This window comes from Sceloporus undulatus, chromosome 3, assembly GCF_019175285.1.
Source record: "Sceloporus undulatus isolate JIND9_A2432 ecotype Alabama chromosome 3, SceUnd_v1.1, whole genome shotgun sequence".
Taxonomy (NCBI): Eukaryota; Metazoa; Chordata; class Lepidosauria; order Squamata; family Phrynosomatidae; genus Sceloporus; species Sceloporus undulatus.
The window spans coordinates 161,101,733-161,122,478 of record NC_056524.1 but is presented as its reverse complement, the minus strand read 5'-3'; the positions used below and the strand labels follow the sequence as shown (position 1 = coordinate 161,122,478).

The 20,746-nt window shown below is 38.8% G+C and overlaps 1 long non-coding RNA gene across 1 annotated transcript; it reads right to left on the bottom strand.

Annotated features, from left to right (window-relative positions):
• Positions 1 to 12,245: 12,245 nt before the first annotated feature.
• Positions 12,246 to 15,959, bottom strand: LOC121924695. The gene is made up of 4 exons (XR_006102698.1): positions 15,849 to 15,959; positions 15,173 to 15,446; positions 13,171 to 13,284; positions 12,246 to 12,858 (listed from the first exon to the last, which is right to left on the bottom strand). It is a non-coding gene; the product is annotated as an uncharacterized LOC121924695 (long non-coding RNA).
• Positions 15,960 to 20,746: the final 4,787 nt, after the last annotated feature.

The window sequence follows — 20,746 nt, the reverse complement described above, 5'->3', positions numbered from 1 at the left end:
GGTTCAAGTGTGAACGACTCCCTTTTAAACCAGTTTGCAAACTGGTTTATAACGTAGTGTGAACGGCCCCTTAGTATATTAACAACATTAATTGTTTGGGATAATAAAAGGAAGGCTGTCAAGCAATGGATATACACAATTCTATGTAATGTGTACTTTGACCCAAACTAAAAGAGAAGAGTAAAGTAGGAGGAGAACAGGAATCAATAGTGCTAAGGCACAAATTGTAAAGATTAAAGGAATCATAAGAAAAACCAAGGGACCCATGTATACTCTTGGAGTTTGGTATTCATACTTTCTTTGAATCCTCCACAAAACTAGGTAGCAGAACCTCTGCTGGCATATCTGCCTCCTGGTAAAATATTACACGAGGGCTGGCTTTACAGGAAGACCTCCGCCCACCATGATCACTACACAGCTCTGCCCTCCAGCCTCATCATTAATTCAAGAGGATGTTGAGCAACTGGATGCTACATAATTTTAATGACCTCCTCCAATATTTCCATACCCTCAAAACACTATATATTTTTTGCTTTGATCAGCTTTTATTCAATACAGTTAATATCTTCCTTTAAGCAACCACAAGAGGATATTCTTTTTCCTCCTCTATTTTCAAAAGTATTTTTTTTAAAAAAAAACACCTCCCATCCCCTTTTTCAATGTTCATGCTTTTAGCAGAAACAGAAAAGGAAACTTACCAGCAGCCCATGGTCTGATCTTTCCAAAGTGCTGGGAAATTTGGACTAGGGACTACTGTTGGGGAAGAGATATAGTACAGAGGTAGAACACATGCTTTGCATGTAGACAGACATGGGTTAAATCCCTGCCATCTCCAGGAAGGACTGGAAAAGGCTTCTACCTGAACTTCTGGAGTGCTACAACCACTCAGTGTCAACACTATTTACCTACCTGGGTTAACGGTCTGACTCCATAAAAGGCAGGCTCCTGTGTCTTTACGAAACAATGTCCCTTAAGTCTGCAGTGCTATGCATAATGTGGGAAACTAGGTATTCTGGGACTTCTTTTAGGCAAACATATATTGGATCACGCAATGAATTTTAAAACATTAGGTGTTGCCATTGTTTCCTGGTATAGATTCTTAGCATTGTTGTGTCTATTAAAGCTTTTGTCCATGTTTCCTTGTCAGTTCAGATAGGTAAGGTACATATAAGAATTGGAGACAAATTTAGCATTACAGGGGGTAGGATATTTGGAAGGCCAGCTTGGATGTGAGAAGATAAATTCATGAACACAGCTTCATCTTTGGAAACATTTGCAAATAGCTATAGGAATAGTTTCAGAGCCAATGTGGCATAGTGGTTTGGGCACTGGACTATGACTGTGGAGATCAGGATTCAATTCCCCTCTTGGCCATAGAAATCCACCTTGGTTGAGTCACCGTAACTCAAAAACAACTTGAAGGCACAAAACACCGATAGAAGTAGTCTGCATCAGAACCGTGATGTAGATGTTAAACCCATTTCTTCCTAGATTTCTGCACTGATAACTCTCCCATGGCTTTGCAATTGCAGTAGTATGCCTTCAAGTGGCAACCCTGAAGTGACCATATTGTGGGGATTTCTTGGCAAGATTTCTTCAGAGGGCGTTTGACATTGCCTTCTTCTGAGACTGTGAGTGTGATTTGCCCAAGGTCACCCCTGGAGTCCTACTCCAAGAGTCAAACATTTACACCATGCAGGCTCTCCTTCCATGGCAACAATTTGCAAATGAACTAACTAACATAAAAACAAAGGCCTGAAGAAAAACAGATATATTTACGTATTTCCATTGGCAGGGCTGACCCAAGGCTTTCTACTATTTGAAACAAAGGACAAGATAAAACCCTTTCCCATTAAGTGTATTAGCATTTAAATTTTAATTTGACACTGGCAATGCTCTCATATGTTCTACTGCAGCCTGGAGACAGAAAGCTATCAGATAGACCAGGCCAGGTTAGTTCTAGGGGTATACAGCAACCCATACCTCACTGTTTTCCAACACTGCACTTACCTCTGCTGCCTGAGGCTAGTCCTATCTATTGTCACATCTGCTTTGGCCTTCATCGTTTATGTAACATAAAGAGCTGTCAGCTCTCAGAGAAGCCTGTCCCCTCCTCCCTTATTTCTGGATGAGTCATTATTCTTTGTGTTGGTAGAAAGGAAGACAGTTCAGATCAGTGGCTCATGCAGAGATAAGAGGCATGTAGCCTCTTCCCAGGGCAGGTAGTACTGTTACATCTCCATCAGAGCTGATTGAGAAATTCATCTGCACCCAAGGCAGAAACATGGGGCTTTTATCACAGGCAGCTTTTAAACCATGATTCCCATGGGAAGGAACTGGTATCAGTAATGATGATCTCATGATGCCGCTTCTCTCCTGCAGCTGCCTCCTCCTGCCCTATCTCTTTTCATTCACAGGGGAAACTCATGAATGAATTGCCAATTGCACAATGTGATAAAACAAAGGAATCATCCCCTGGTTAAAGGCAAGAGTGTAATCTGTCCTGGAAGCTCTGATCCCCCTCACTTCTCTCATCCATCCAGCCTTTAGTGTGAGCACAAACAGTTAAGCATGGTGGAGTTTTGTTAAGTTTGCTTCATTCTTTATAGAATCATAGAGTTGGAAGAGACCACAAGGGCCATCCAGTCCAACCCGTTAGATCCTTTGTAACATGCCCCTAGGTTTTACCCTCAACAAACCCATGGGTCATATCAAAATCCATAATTTTGGCCTCAAAACCCACTCTCAATGCATGAGGTCAAGTTATAGTAGAGTATTATGCATGAGGTTGACTTATAGTAGAGTATATACAATAAATCAGGCCACAAACATAGCTATATAATTTCATCTGGTGCCCATATGAAGCTAGCACCAGCAAGTATTGATCCTCCAACCAGAAGGCCTTCCACAATTTGGATTTTGCAGCCAGCATCTCTCCCTCATTCTCACACAATTGATCCCAATGGTGGAACAAAGATGAAGGGTCTCTCAAACTCCAAGGAAGACCTCAATCCTCAGGCAGACATACTGTATATAAGAGAAAGTGCGCATTGCTTAAAATGTGATCACCAGCAATTGAATTCAGCCCAGAAGCATATTAACAGCAGTGCAGTTCCTTAAAGGACTGAAACAAACATGGTGTCATTGTCCCCTCCTCTCACTTCCCTCCTCCTCCTCACTTTGTTTTAAATGTACTTCTCTTTCTTTTTTGCACAATTTTGGAGGGCTACAACCCTGAAATTTTAAAAATCATTTTAAAAAACTTAAAGGGGGCTGCAGAGCTCCATGTCTGCTTGAAAAAAGTGAGGGAACCCCCAAAAAACCCCTAAAGGCATGCTGGTATAAAGGTATAAAGGACAGAGGGCAGGTTTGAGTGAGAAGATGGGAAAGGAATGCAATGCCAACAGCAGACCCAGCAGTGCAATGGAAGAAGCGAAGTGGTGGCTGCTCTAAAATCAGTATTACGTTATTTTATTTTGGCTTGCAGGACTGCAGTGCAAAAGGTACTGGTGTGTAGTTCAAGTTCCTCACCTGTTCCTTCTTTGTACTGTTGGCTTGAGAACTTTCTTATATATTATTGTTCTCAGTTTTCACTTCACTTCCTCCCACACACTCCCCACCGCCATCTCTTGGCAATGTAGCCTACTAGCAGCAGACCCTAGCTTTGCTATCTTGAGAAATTAGGTTTGTAGTAATAACATTTTCTCTTCACTGAAGACACCCTTATGTTAATGATTAAAGTTACACCTTGAAATTACAATATCATATGCAGAGCCTAAATGTAGTTACGTGCGCATAGTTTCATGTGGTGAAAGTGAAAAATTGGTAAAGTGAAAATTTGGTAAGATAAAATTACCAAAGGAATTGGTAAGTCCACACTCGACAGTGCAAGGGGTATATTTATGCTTTGAGAAATTTGTAGTAGCAGCTACAATGATTGCAGTTAAGGTTATAAACAAAGTGGTGATGGGGAGGATAATCCTACTATAGTTAACATAATCTAGACAGTTAAACAAATTGAGACAGACCCCAAAAATGTGTATTTTTAGCTTGCTGGTTTAATTGAAACTCTCCTGTTGCCAAGGCTGCATTTAGACATTTTCTACTTTTTTCCCTTAAGAATTGTTTCCTTTAAAAAAAAAAAAAGAATCATTGGATGTTTAAAAACTATGATTACAAAAAAGAAAAAAGATGAAAGAAAAAGGGAGGAAAGGGAAGAATACATAAGGTATGAATATTGGCTAGTCATATGCATGAATATAAAGACACATTTTCTATAAAATACAGGTTTGTGAGTGAGATGTTCTGACTATTAAATAATACATAAAGGATGCAAATTATTTTTTCTTTTTAAGAAAATTGAGTTAAGAACTGAAGTTTTAAATCTACTGGAAAGAAGTTTCCATTGAACGCAGTATAATGTACTTCTGAGTAGAATTACAACTTTAACCCCTGATTCCTACTGTATGTGTGTATGTGCCTTCAAGTTGCCAGTTGACTTATGGTGACTCCATGAATTTTATAGAGGTTTCTCAGGCAAGGAATACTCAGAGGTGGTGAGCTAGTTCTTTCCTATGAAATATAGCCTTCAGCACCTGGTATTAATTGCCGTCTCCCATCCAACTATTAACCTGGGGTGATCCTGCTCAGTTCTTCAGATCAGATGGGATCTGGTGCTTTTAGGGTATTTAGGCATTCCTACTACGCACCTAAAAAAGAGGTTGACAAGACAGCTTCTTAAAACAGAACTTGACTGAAAGGCATAATGAAATTGAGACTGCATTTTCAGAAGCATAATTTAAAAAGAATGAACCTACCACAGGGTCTGTGTGATGGCTAGGATGTCCATGAGAGATGAGGAACAGGGCTCTTGTCTCTTTAACTCTTGTGCAGTTGAGCATGTTGTAATAGTATGAGTGTTGAACTATGGAGACCAGGGTTCAAATCCCCACTCAACCATGGATGCCCACACAGTGACCTTGCACAAGTCACACTCTCTTTGCCTTAGAGGAAGGCAGAGGCAACCCCCTTCTGAACAAATCTTGCCACAAAGATCCTGTGATAGGTTCATCTTAGCGTCGCCATAAGTTGGAAACAACTTATAGGCAAATAAGAAAAGGAAATTTCAGCAGGTGTTGCTTGCATGACAAGCAGTGTTGGCCGAAATTACCTCTTCTACACATTTGACAACAATCCTGTCCTCTATTTCACCTGACAACTCTAGCACTGAGAGGTGTCTGTCCCAGGCCTTTAGGTTTCAAGACTAAAACCTAAGACCACGGCACAGCCATTGGTAATATGATGTAGCATTTTGCATTAAGTTCATCTGCTCACAGGTTCTCATTCAAACACAGAGACACAGAGAAATAGAGAACATATTTTCCTGTTTGGAAATTAAGACACAACTCTTATCTAAGGGGTTATTGCCAGATCAAGGTAGAGTTAGAGGATTATTCCATTTCGCTTACTTAGGGAGATGGAATAAGGAAAATTTAATGTAACCCACTTTCTTCTAGCCTTTAAAGCAGAGGCAGAACAAAGAGGAAGGAGAGACCTGATGCCATCATGAAGGGAGGAGTAAATAGACAAAAACCCCTGGAATATTTGCAAGTTGCAGCAACAAATCAATAGAGTAGGACTTCCAAGGGGATGTATGTGAGAGAGTTGCTCAAGGGGGTGCGAGACTTGGAGACCCTGATCCCTCCTCAACCTCCTCTTTCCAACATTTCTATGTGTAAAATTAACACATATATTAAGTATAGAATTTATTGACATAAATCTGTTCTAATTTGAATGATGTTATTTCCTTATAAAATGTGAAAACGTAAATATACATGAATGCGCACATGAAAATGTACACACTAAACAAACAAAATATTTGTATACATCATCTACATCAAATGGGTGGGTGGTTGTGCAATGTCTGCATGTTAATGTAAAGGGAGTTACAAAGACACAGAGTTTGAGAACCACTGAATTAATCCTTGCAAGTCATAGCAAGTGCTTGCTTTAATAGTTGAGGTGGAGATTTGCACACAGCCCTTTCTTCTTGCCCTGAAATGAACCTACCCAAACTGGAGAATTTGTACCCTCATCTCCCATCTGGAGGTGACCCATGAAAAACTGGGGAGGTTATGCCATGCCCTGACATCTGTCAACTCTACTAGTACTGGTTGCAGCATTTATCTGCCAAAAACAACAAAATTCATCCTAGAAGCCCTTCTTAAGACACTAGGTTGACTTTTCCATCTCTGAGCTGCTAGTGGAAAAAGTGTTGTTACCAAATGTCCCCATTCACTTGCATGCATGAACACACATAATGTATGTTCATACCAGAAAAACCCAGAACCATTGTTTCTTTGGTGCATCCAAACCCTGTGTCTTACTTCTTTTTTCATGTTTGAAATGCAAGGTGCCACCATCTTTTCAGAAGCTGATATATCCTTAAATAGAAGACAGCAGTGACGATAAAGTATATCTAGGACATAGATGAAGGCTTTGTCAGAAGACAAGTTTGTGTGGTCGATACGGGCAAATCTGAAAAGAAAAGAGAAGAGAAGAAAAGAAACCGCTCCAGAAAAGTGGGAAGGTCAAATCCAAATTCTTTATGAAAGTTTACCAGGAAACGTATTACTTCGATGTATACTAAGAAACTGTTGTCTTAATAGGTCAGTGATAATCAATGGAAAGAAGCACTTGAAAAGTAAAATGGGGAGAACATGCAGGACATTGTGCAACAGAGGAGTTTATCAAACGGGAAGAATTTCTCTTAAATTCGAATGAAAAGAAAGTGGGGCCAGAACGCATTCACTTAAAGTCACTAGTTTAGCGCAATTACATGAATGCGCATTGTGTTCGAACTGGTTCCCCATTGCCCAAAAATAGCATGCCATTGCCCGAATTTGCGTGCGGCAGTCTTATCATGTAATAACGTTAAACCCCATGATTGCGTTCAGATTGCCATCAGATTATGCTTCCAGTTCCCCTTGTCTGATAAACTCCAGAGTTTATTATTTTCCAGTTGTTTCAACTTCATTTAATTCAGCAGTAATACTCAAATGCTCAAGTGTCTGGTTATCAATAATGCTCACTCACATGTCGTTTTTAGGACTAGCTGTGGCGCATAGAACACCCGGCTGACCAATCAGAAGGCAGCTGAGGCCCAGCCAATAGAATGTGGGCAGGGACTTGTTTGAATTTCGTGCTGATAGAGGAGAGAGTCAGTTGGGATTTGGCAGTTGAGGGAACAGTTGAGTCCAAGAGAGGACAGAGTTCCATGAGTTCCTGAGGGAAGAGTCAGTTAGGGCTTGAAATCCTGAGAGTGAGGGTTTCAGGGATAGAGAAGGATGGTTAGGGTTCGAGTCTGAGTGGAAAAGGGCTCCCTACCGTTATACTTCCAGGACTCTAGAAAAGGGAGTGGCTGGAGTGTGATATCCTGCAGGACAGTGTTAGCTTTGGTGGCTGTTAGGACTAAGTTTAAAAGAGGAACTTAATAGAAGGACTGAGTGAATCTTAGTTATAAGAAACTAGTGATTTAGCCAGAGAGTTATAAAACCAATAGTAACTATAACAAAGTGAAAGTAACAATTACATAAGATATCATATCAAAAACAACACTGTTAAACCATCTTGTAAATAAAGTTTTATTTGTTTGATTCAAGAAGGACACGCCTGGACTTGAGTTAATACCATGCTACTCACAATACACAACACTGGTGGCAGCGGTGGGATGATAAGACCCCGGGTGTTGTCATCAATTAAACTCAGTAAAGGACATAAAAAGTGCTTCACATATTTGGTGGCAGCTTGACATCATAGGAGTTTGTTGTGGTGTAGAGTGGAGTGCATCACATAATTTGGGAGGCAGCGTTGGGATACGTAAAATCCAGTGGCTGAAAATATGATGAGAAGTGTGCTGGAGACAATTGGTGTTACTGGGTTCTGAGTTCAAGTTACCAGAAACCCAAGATTTTATTTGAACTTAAAAAATAAAAAGTTCAACAGTAAAAATAAAGGGGCATAAATCAGTGAAGGTAATCTCTGAGGTAATGGTCAAGGGTACTGTGTAAGAGATTACCTGTAGACTGACCAGGCTGGATAAAGAGTTAATACCAGTCCCTGAGGTAATTTGCTGAGGTAAATTGTAGGGGACTGAAAAAAAGAACGTTATAGTTTTAGAGTGCCTGGATTCGACAAATCCAGGCAGCCAGAAGTGTGCTTTGGTTACAGGGGTCTGAGTGCGAATTACCAGACACCCAATATTACATGTGAATTTGGAAATAGGAAGTTCAATATTATAAAATCTAGGAGTTGGTGTCAGTAAAGTGATCTCTGAGGTATTCATACAAGGGTATTTGTAGGAGATTACTTGGACCCTGACCAGGCTAGAGTGTGATTTTAAGACTAGTCTCTGAGGTAAAAGTTTTGAGGTAATTGTAGGAGACTAGTAGGAATGGATTGTGGTGTAGAGTGGAGTGCATCACACTGCCATCATGAGGGTCTAGCTGGGACATTCTTGTCATCATTTTTTATAATGGATTCCAGGCAGCTGAGTCAGTGTTTAATCTTCCCTATCATAATGTGGAATCTGACAGTTAAGGCCAAACATTTTAATACAATATGTGGAAATGACAACAATGAAATGACCAGGCCCTTCGTAACATTAATTCAATCATGCCAATTGGCACTGACTTGGTGACTTTTTAAAAAATTACCAATGAATGCAAACATGATGATAACTTCAATTAGCGCGGATTGAACAACGATATTGTCCAAGTTTAATAGGCAACTCATTTTATTTAAAGTCATGTAGCATTGCCCTTCCCAAGACTGGCCCCATAGTTCCTAGCCTTGGATACTAAGGTCCCCCTTCAGAATCCCTCCTTGGATTTGGGGTGACCGGGTCTCTAGGTGATCTTGCTGTGGACTAGTATGTGTGCGTGTTGTATTCTTTATAGTAAGGACCATGATTTAGAGTTAAAGAAGACAGTCTGAGTCACACTTAACGGAATACAATTGGCCCTCTGTATTTGCTGCTTTGACTTTTGCGGATTTGATAATTCACAGATTAGATTCATATGTGCTTTCTACTAATTTCTAGGTCCTCCGTTAAATTGAGAAAAGACCCAAAAACATATACATTAGGAATAATTAATGAAAAAATAGAAAGGAAACATGGAAGGAAACTCTTCTTTGTAACAGTTGCAGTGAGGATAGTTCATGCTAGAGAAATGGAAAGCGGGACAAAATCCTGAGGTAACAGGATATGGAAAGTGCTGAGTTGTGTAGAAATTGATAAATTAACACATTTAATAAAAAAATAAATTGAATGAGAAGTATGAAAGAGAATGGAAGGAAGTGAAAGAGTCTCTGAAAAAGATATTAAATAAAATGATTGGAGAAAATGGATTTAAAGAGTAATGGAAAATAATTAAGAGTGGATATAGTAAGCTTTAAGGCAAAGGCTAAAATGCTCACAAAACTACAATCCCTAAAATTCCATGTCATTGAGCCATGGCAGTTAAAGCAGTGTCAATCTGCATTAATTCTGGAGTGTAGATGCAGCCAGTTCCCTGCATGCTTGCGGCTGCTTCATACAGAAGGCACAAGGAACAATAAAGGACTGAGAAAGTTCATAATAGATTAGTTTCTATTAAACTTACTTTATGTCACAGTTATTGCTGTAACGAATGCTTGCAAAAGCACAAGTCCCCAGCAGATGTTTTGTTGAGCAATTCCTGTGTATCTGCATCACTTTGAGTGTCACTTAAGCAATTGCCTTTTCTCAATAACAGTACGTCTACGCAAAGTCGTGATGATCAAGTTGCTGGCACAGATCCTACAGTTTCTATTATTATTATTTTAATGCTGCAAAGCTGGCTGGGTATCCAAGGCAACAATTCTGCTGTTATGCAGAGTTGGAGCCTCCGAAAGCAGAAGGGAAAGGGAAATTGTTGTCTTCCATTGGCAGCAGCAGGGAGATCTGGGGAGAAACTGTTACAAACAGAGCAGAAAAGGGATTGGCACCCAAGTATTCTCCTCAAAATTCTCCACATATTCTTTAAATGCTCAAATAGTCACTAAATACTCAGAAATTTAATAACTGCATTCAATATTCTGTGGAAGCTGATTTCCAGTGGCTGATACTGAACAAAGTGTGGCCATTGGACATGGAATAATATTTATCACAGAGTAGGCAACTGTGGCCTTCCAGACACTTGGACTGCAACTCCCATAATCCCCTTCGCTATTGGCAGTACTGCGTAAGGTTGATAGAAGATTTAGTCCCCAAAAAACCCACCACCCCTAGAAGGCCAATGCTATCTGTCCCTGATGTGTCAGTATTTAATGTTTAATGTATCATAGCATTTAACAGCTGATAAGTACTGCAATCGCATTTAGGGATTCACAGAACAAGGATCTGGATTTTTCTGCATCAAGGCTGTCATCTTTAGACAACTGAATAATCTTTAAAATGGAAAAAGGTGTTCCCTGAATGATCTAAGGAACCAGTCACTGAAGCACCCCTGTTTATAGATTCTTCCATCTCCTACACTCAAACATACTTCTATGCCAAGAGCTGCAACTATAGATGGACTCTTAGTGGAAGTTCCAGCTATCTTACCTTTGCTGTGCTATCAGCAATACAAGTGGCTGGAGACATACCAACCTTACAGGAGTATGTGCCACAAAATCATAACATGGATGCTTTTCTTTTCTATTCATGAGCAGACGAAGTGAAGGCTGTTTTTGTGACTTCTCGCATCCATCAAGACACCACCGTATTTGTCCATCTTCTGGGGAGCAGAGATGATAGAAATTGCCTCTTCTAGCCTGCAGTAGCCCCACACCCTACTTAGTTTAACATTTAAAAATACCAATTTTTCAAAACGAAGAGTTGTCATCTGGATACTTCAAGTATTTGTCCTACCATTTTTTGTTTGTTTCTCTGTGTTACCACACCTTGCATAATTTTGGGGTACAAATATTTTGTTATATTTTATTATAATAGTTACAGAGAGGCCAAAGATTATGAACCTGGAAAGGTCAGATGATCTTTTTGGTCACATAGACCTGAGGACATGTGCAAAGGACCCCTGTGACTTTATGGCTGTGAATATTGTTGCTTCCCCACCCCCTGCTGGGTGCATTTCTTCTTGAAGATCACAGGACAAATGTTTGCTAGTTAGAAGCATTAAGACAATCTTTCTGCTAGCTGCCATGGCATTTCCCCACACACCATCCTAGCCCAAACTCCCTCAGATTGTCCAGATCCTATTCTGGAACTGGTGAGCATTGCCAGCTGTGATCCTTTAATTTGCTATCCAAACTTGCTATCTTTGATATCGTAGTCCTCATATATATATATGTGTGTGTAAGTGCTTTGTGTGAATCTTGACATCCCTCTTGTTGTTCAAATAATAAGACCGAGTAGTAATTTGTACTCTGGAGTTCTACTTTTCAGAATTATGAAAACGTGTGCTGAAAATTTCTGTTTAGGGTTACCCTGGCCTTCTCACTGCTCCCTATTGAGGTAATTAGATCTCCCCACTGAATTCAACTTGTGGGTGCCCTCACAGGACCCCCTGCAATTTAGATAACATGTGCCTTTGGGGTAGCAAATGGGAGACACTGCTTGTGCCCCTTGAAACCCTTTAGTATGAATCCCATTTTCATTATTTTTCTACCAGTTTTTCCAATTTAGCAACCCAAGAGCACAAAGCAATTGCATTTTCCTACGCTCCACCCATGACTTCCTCGTCTCTGTTCTGCTTTCCTTTGCAGCTTCCTAGGACGTTATCAGACAAGGGAAATTGGAAGTATAATCCAATGGCAATCCGAGCACAATCATAGGGTTTAACGTTATTGCGTGATAGACTACCACGCACAATTTCGGGCAATGGGAAGTCAGCCCAAACGCAATCATGGGGTTTCACGTTATTGTGTGAGAAGTGATCACACGCAAATTCGGGCAATGGCAAGCTATTTTCGGGCAATAGGAAGACCAGTTTGAATGTAATTCGCATTCACGTAAATTTGCTGAACTAGTGAATTCACATAAATGTGTTCTGGCCCCACTTTCTTTTCATTCAAAATTGAGAGAAATGCTTCATGTGTGATAAACTCCCTGAGCAAAAACGAGCCCCAGAAAACTGTAAATCCCGTTCAAAGAAAGAGCGCCAAATCCAGAAAGAAGGTTTCATTTAGCAAGAAGGCACCCAAGACAAAATGGTGACAGTGAACACATTTATTTATTTATTATTTTCTTTCCAAGCCACTTTTCTCCCCAAACAAACAACAAACAAGGGACTCGCAATATAAAAACACATTAAAACAATTTTAAAAGGCAATTGAAACGACCCAGTTATAATGCTATAGAGTTTAAAAATTTAAAACATACAAAAGTTACAAAAAGGAGGTATTTGTTGTATTTTTTACACATTCAGGAGGCCCTCTTTGGAGGCAAAAATTGCCTGAAAATTGCACTCCCCTCAAATTGGGGGCATTTGGGGACTGGTTAGGATCTTAAGGCTAGCAGAGACAAAGCGTAAATTACCTGGCGCTCTCCATCTGCCAGATAAGGAACAGCGCTTCTTGGATGTACTTCTGGGTCATGTGTAACAGTTTCAAACCTGTATTCAGGCAGTATTGGGCGTTCTCCATCTGGCAGGTAAGGAACAGCACGTTTTGGTTCATATCCCTGTGCAACAGTCCCAAACTTTGGCTGCGGCTGAAGTGTGCCAGTCAATGATGGTGATGTTTTGATCACTTTCATATTTCTGTAAATATTAACGTCTCCCTTGTTGCCAAATACAATTTGCTTCAACGAATGGCTGGAGTTGGCTCGTCCGTACAGTACTGTCAAGAGAGTGTGTGGAAGTGAGTGTTTTAAGCTCTTCTTCCCAGGGTTCTGCCTCCTTTCAGCTGTTTCTGATATATATATATATTTTCTTTTTCCAATAAGTTCTTTTTTTAATTATTTATTTATTGGTCCACCCCTTCCTCCCTTTATTTATTTGTTTATTTTATTGTCTGAGATAATATTTGTCTCCCCCCCCCTCTTCTTCTTCCTTTAACAAAAAAGAAGTAGGAATGATCCTACAGTTCATTTCATCATTCTTTTTGATCTAGAAAACTGAAGAGTAAAGAAATAGTGGGATCATTACATACTTTTTTCTTTAGCCAAATTAGTTTCTTTTCCTAATTCTTATTGAGATGTAGTTTTGCTTCTCTTTAGTCCTTTGAAGAATCGGTGGTTGGCACAGCATCAGACTTCACAGTGTCCTAAAAAAGAGACAATTTAGGTGAAAAAATGGCCTTATCTTTTTATTATTTACATGGTAATATTCCAAACAATTAAAAATTGGTCTAATAATGTCTTTAATCTGGCGGCCTGGCAAAAAAAGTTCTGTTCCTTTTCTAAAGAAAAGCTGAAGATGATTTTGAGTCTAGAAGCCAAAATATGGGTAAAAATCTTGTAATCCACATTCAACAAACTTATAGGGTGATAATTAGACATTAAGTTTGGTTCTTTTCCTTCTTTGGGGGAATCAGAGAAATGCTTGCAGCCTCCCAGGAGGGGGGGAATCCCTTCTGTTCCTATAGAATTGAGTACCTTGAGAAGGGGATTTACCAATTTCATTTGAAATTTTTATAAAACGATGGGGTAAAACCATCGCTACCTGGAGCTTTCTCATCCTTCATGCTTGCTATTGAGGTCAATATCTCTTGTTTGGATATTTTTGCATTTAGCATTTCTCTTTGTACCTCCGAAATTTGCAAATTTGTTTTTGCTTCTATATATTCCCTTAATGAAGTCATGGTTTCCTTTTTATCCATGTTATTCTTGTACAAAACCTTATAAAATTCTCGAAAGGCCTGGACAATCTCTTCCTGGGAGGTAATAATAGTCTTATCTATCTTTATCTTAGTTATAGACCTCTGTTCTTTCTCTTTTAAAAAAATTTTTGCTAACCATCTCCACACTTTATTCCCATTCTCAAAAAAGGATTGTCTAGAGTGTTTTAAGTCCCTGGCTATTTCCAAGTTAATCCAACTTTGAGCTGTTTCTGGAGAATTTTAACTTCATTTATTAGCTTATTGTTTGAGGGATTTAATTTCAAAATACATTCTTTTTCTTTAAGTACTCCCATCAACTCTTTTTCCTTTTCCACCTTAATGCTCTTTGACTCCGTCACTCTTTTAATCAATATTCCCCAGAATACAGCTTTGCCTGCATCCCATATTATTTTATTCTTCATTTCCGGGGTTTCATTAATTTTAAAGTAGTAATCTATTAGCTTTTTCATTTTCCCCACAAATAGTTCATCTTCTAGTAAATCATCTCTCAAATGCCATACAAAATCTTTTTTCCTTGACTCTTTCAGGGGCATTTCAATCAGGTTATGGTCAGATAACAAACTAGGATCTATTTCCATTGTTCTAACTTTAGTAGCTAATTTTTCTGATACTAATAATAAATCAATATGTGACCAAGATTTATGGACCTCAGAATAAAAAGTAAAACCTATTTTGTCTTCATTTTTATATGGCCATAGATCTACCAAATTGTGTTCCTGTATCAGATCTTTATGACTCTTGAGGAGTCTTCCCTGATTGTCTTTTATCTTTTGAGATGCTTTCCTATCTCTCTTAGGCTTAAGAACCCCATTGAAATCTCCTGCCATGATGATGTTATCCTGATCATATAACATTAATTCCTCATTTAAATTTTGATAAAAACAGTCTTTCCTTTCAAATGGACCATAAACATTAACCACTATCATAGTCATTTCTCCAGTGTCAATTTCCAGTATTTGATATCTTCCTTCCTGATCATTTTTGATTATCCTTGTTTAAAACTTTTTGTTGACAGGTGAGGAGAAAAAAAGGCTACAAAAGGAAAAAGAAGATGAAATGAATGTAGATTCTTCTTATATTGTTTTCACTCCTTATTTTGTTTAGGTCTTCATGAAAAGAAAGCACGTTCTTCCTTCCAAGTACTGATGAGAGTCCCGGACCTTAGGTTATCCTTCCAGACGCCTTCCCAAAAGACAAATAAATTTTCCTTCAAATTGAAGGTATTTATTGTGCTACCCTGTCGGGTCTTTCGGGGGTAACTCAACCAATTAAAAAGGTTGTGCCTAAGACTGAGGTCCAAAGACCAACTCACCGCAGTCCCAGCTGTCTTGCGACCTTTGCCGAACCCGCTCCCCTCCGTTCCCCTTGAGGGGGAATGGAGGAAAACTGCAGTTCTCAGGTCCCCTTCAGACCCTCGACTCAAGCCTCCCTTGGCTTGGGCACCCTAGTGGCCTCCAATCAGTTGTCTCCTTAGTTGGGACCATAAACGGGTTTAGTTGCGGTGGAATGGAGAGCGGAGCAACTGCTACATGCCTCCGCTCGTCTTGGCATTGCAACCGGAACTCTCTTCATCAGACTTCAGTGTCCTGAAAAAGAGACAATTTAGGTGAAAAAAATGACCTTATTACAAAAAGAAATATCAATTTTAAATCTGAAATACGTAAAGTAATAAGATCAGATTTGAAAGAAAATTATATTTGCATGACAACCCTTAAAAAAATATTTATTTTACAAATTCTTTTTAAAGACTAAAATGCATGAGGAGTATGTTATACCCACAATGATTAAGATATCATATGTTAATGTAACAGGCATTTAAACGGCAAATAGAAACTGAAAGCATAACATATATGTATTAATGGTTAAAAATTAGCGTAAATGGCATATACTATTGAACCTTCCGAGGAGGCTTGAATGTTATGTTGTATATGTAATTCTTTAATCTATGTTGTGGTTTGTATCTTACAAATGTTGTGATTAGTACTTACATCTGACAGATAATCCTTCAGTAAACGATAAATCTTTGCCTTGAGACATAGGTTCTTCTTTTTCGCTTTCTTGTATTTCTTATTTTAATTTTCTATATTTCATGAGAAGCTCCTCATCCTCAATAAATCAAAAACAGTTATTATTATTATTATTGACCTTTACTTATATAGTAAGCTAAGATAAGCACTTATTATTATGATGATTATTAAAATTTATTTCTATTTCTATTTCCCGCCTCTCCCTGCGGATCAAGGCGGGATTACAGCAATTAAAATATTACAAGAGTAAAAACATATCAAATACATACCATAACAATAACATTATTATGCAACACAGATGATCAACTCTTATAAAAACATACCACACTAGTAGAGGTGAGGTATCTTACAGTGGGTTTGGTGGATTGTTATTATTATTATATTTTATTTATATAGCGCTGTAGATTACACAGGTCTTATAAATAAAAAAATAAATAAAAAACTCATCTTCTTGTAACAACAACATTTGTGATGAACCTGGGAAAAATAATGAACGCCATTAATTATAATCAAAGCAATATGGCATCTCACACAATAGTGTCATAGCTTCAAAAAGGACACTTATTCTGTTAGAGATTAAAGTCTAAAATAAATGTAAATTAAACAAGCGACACATACGTTTACTTCAGTAAATTGCTCAATCGGTGGAAGAAAGTGGGACCTCCCATGCACATATTCCATTTGAAAATGGGAACTAGCAATCTATCCACATTTTTCTCCGTTTGGAAATATCTTCCAGACGAATATAGAATTTGGGACATTTGATCTCGATTATGATTTCTTCTGTCCATTGGAAAACAGCTGAGAAAATGTGAAAAGAGAATACCTTGTGTTAGACTCTGTCTAATGCCTTCAGTAACCATTCGTTAATGTCTATTCCACCAGGTTTTTTCCCAATTCTTTACTATTATAATTCTAACTGTTATTAAGTACAATAACAATTTTTTTTATGTTTCCTTAATTCATCCCTCTCTGACACAGTCAACAAAATTGTTTCTGGTTCTAATCTCATATTAATTTGGTCTATGTCCATTATTATCATCTGCATTTCTTTCCAAAAGATCTTCACCTGTGGGCAAGTCCACCACATATGGTAATAAACCATAGTGACTATTGCATCTCCAACATGCTTCTGATTTATTTTTTGACATCTTTGCTAATCTCGATGGAGGGAGAAGCCATCTATGTAACATTTTCATTAAGTTTTCCTTTAAATCTGCACAACATGTAAAACTTTCCCCCAGGCCCTTTCCCATCTGTCTAATTGTATATTTCTACCTATATCTTTTGCCCAATCTATCATACATCCTTTTATTGTTTCCTCCTCTAATTCCAATTTTAGATAAATTTTGTATAAACTTGAGATGGTCCCTCGGTTCCTCTTTTTCCCTTTTCTATTATCTCGTCCAGATCTGTCTTCTCAATTGTTATACCTTCTTGTTTCACATCTTTTCTAAATATTGCAACCAATTGTCTGTACAGGAACCAACTCAGTCTTACATTTTCCTTTTCTAAATCTTCCCTACTTTTTATTACTAGTTTCCCTTTGTCTGTTTTCAGATCCTTGTATTTGAGCCACTCTTTCCCTTCCAACTTTCCTCTTTTCATAAATGCTTTGTGTGAGGACACCCAAGATGCCATTCTTCTATAAATTTTGTCTTTATACTTCAGCCAAATTCTAAGTAGTGATCTACATATTATGTGGTCATTAAAATCTTTATTTTGCTCCAATTTACCGTACCACATATACGCATGCCACCCATACCTAATATTAAACCCCTCCAGGTTTAGCAAATTTTCATCTTTTAGTTTAATCCATTCTACTATTCAGTCTAAACAGTTTGCTTCATAATAAATTTTAAGGTCTGGCAATGTTAATCCTCCCCTTTTATGTCAGTTAAGACCCATAGAAATTTTGAGATGTCTTTTTTCCAATGATTAAAAATTTGGTCTTTCAATATTATTGGGTAAATTTTGGAAATAGTAATGCACTTATTATATTTATTTATTATTTAATTAAATTTTTTATGTTTTTAATTGAACTGTTTTGAAGGCTGTGAACCCACTCTGAGTCTCATTCCTCGCCCTCCTCCCACAGAAGAAACAGAAAATTGTCCTCAGACTCACTCATGTTGCCCACCCCTGTTTGTTGTTGTGTGCCTTCAAGTCATTTCTGGCTTATGGAAACCCAAAGACAAACCTATCATGGGGCTTTCTTGGCAAGATTTGTTCAGAGGAAGTTTGCCATTGCCTTCTCTTGAGGCTGAGAGCATGTGACTTGTCCAAGATCACCCAGTGGGTTTCATGGCTGAGCTGGGAATTGAACCCTGTTCTCCAGAGTCATAGTCCAATACTCAAACCACTGTGCCATGCAACAGAAAGCTAATCACCCCTAGGAAGGTGAGGCCTAAATATGATTGCCAGTTTAGGCCTATTCCTGGCCCTGAAGTTTCTGGGCTAAAACCTGAGACCTAGGGATGGCTCCTGGTGATGCCATTAAGTTTACAGCTTGCCATTCAAACACATACACACTGTATTTTCCTGTTTGGAAATTAAGAGACAAATATTAATTAAGATACTGTTCCCAATGAATGGATTATTCTTTCTCACTTACTTGAGGAGCTGGGATAAGAAACACTTAATCTAGCCTATTTGTTTAGCAAAGAAGGTGGATACAGAGCAGAGTGAAGAGTGAGTCATGGCGCCACAATGAATGGGAGAGAAAGAAGAAGCTAACCAAGTAAATACATGGATGCCCAGGAGAGTATTTCCAAGTTACAGAAAGAAATCAATTAAGCCTTGCAAATTGTAGTAAGCAGGTGCTCTATGAGCTTAGCTGGAAATTTGCACATAACACTTTGCTCAGAGCTGAGACTTCTAAAACTCAACATTTGTGCCTTCGTCTGCTGTTTGGAGATGATCCATGAATACTGGAGATTCAGGAGCAGACCCTGAGATGTGGCAACCCTAAGCCTAAAATACCCATCTCCCTAGCTCTTTTCAGTACTGATAGCTACTGTGCCACCTTGTGGACCTCAGCAATGGTGTCACTGCAGTGCAGTAAGTGCAGAACAGCAGCTTCCTCTTCTGAGGAAAAGGGCCAATGGACTGCAGCATGTAAGGGACCTACTAACTAACCGGCTCCATTTCATGCCTTTCACATCTCTGCAGTTATGAAGATTTCTGGTATTTGCTTCTCGTCCAGAAATATAAATGGACATGCACTCTCCTCAAATGAAAACGTATAAGTAAATAAAACTGCTTTCTACCACCTTCCATCTTTTCAGCATTTCATGTCCTGTCCCAATCTTAATATTTCCCTTTTGGAAAAAGGGGAAATAGTACTGGAGAACTATAAAATTGCAATTTCCAGGGTGTGTGTATTTTGTTAAGTCCACAGATGGTGTGGTGTTTGATAGACAATGAATACTGCCTCATAGTTTGGTCATCAATCATCCTGTAGAAGGGACTAGCACTGCATCTTGCTCTGTTCTGTCTCCACAAAGAGAGGGTGCTTTGTTCTCAGACCCAACATGCCAGTATTGTCATTAATTTGAACAATTACATGCATGAGACCCACTCCCTTGGAAACACTGATGCCATCTTGCAATTATTCCTTTAGAAACATGTTTCTTTTAAGACGTAGTTGGGGGCACTTATTGACACAATAGCTGTCAAAGCAGGGAAATGAAATTTAGAATGAACCGTTCAGCGTTTCAACCATTCAATTTTTCCTTTGCAAATATCTTTCCCCCCATTTCCACATTCCATCTATAATTGTACTTTAACAGAACAAAAAAGTGACAGCTCAAGGTTAATTACTTGATCACACTGACTGCCAACAACCCAACACACAAAACTATTGTATTCCTAAGAAGAATGAACGCAAACAACTAGAAATTTGTTTTTGTAGGCATGAGAGCGACATTCTTTACTGAATTAACATACGTTGGCACAAGATGCTTAGATGCCTATTGCATCCCAATATGAGGGTCGCAAGATTGGAAAACACTGGCCAGGCTCCAAAGAATTGTGTGACAAGTCCCACTGATCTTTTCGGCTTAGGTTTCTCAAATGCCTAGGTCTTCATATCACTTGGTAAATACAGGAGAACTTTGCAATCTTGCATGCTGGTCAGCTCTCTAAAGAAACCCCTCCAAATCTAGTAGGTAATGCACCCAAGCGTTTCAATAAGCCTGGTTTAGCTCTTTGGATCACTGCAAAATCAACAGCTTTATAAGAAAATGTGAAGTCTTATCCCTTCATCTAGCTAGGGCTGTTATTCGTTTATTTTATTTTAAATATTCATATCTTGCCTTTCTGCTGGTCAATCAGCTTCCAAGGTGCCTGGCAATAAGTGAAAATCAATGCATAATAAATGGCATTTTTAAAAGATGTTGACTTGTCAGGATGTGGTGGAAGGTAAAGGGTTAGAGAGATGGAGATGATGATGGTAGTGGTGATGATGGTGATGAATAGAACCATAGAGTCAGAAAGGACCTCAAGGTCCATTAAGTTCAACACTTTGTCGTGCAGGATTAATTTTGATAGGAGGATATCACACGACTGAAATTGGAAGTATAATCCAGTGTCATCCTGAATGCAATCATGCCTTTTCACATTATTGTATGAAAGGTTACCACACACAATCGCTGGCAGTCCGAACGCACTCCAAACGCAATCACACACCAATCCACAGTTAAGTAAATTCAGTGAACTAGCGAAGTCACAAACCCTATTCCTAGGCAACTTCGCACTCAGTGCGCTGTTGTTTGGTGTGATGTACATGTCTCCTTTGGTCCTGGTCCCCCCCCAAAAAAAAATCTGGAAGGGGGGTTTCCCTTAAAGCCACGCTGCAA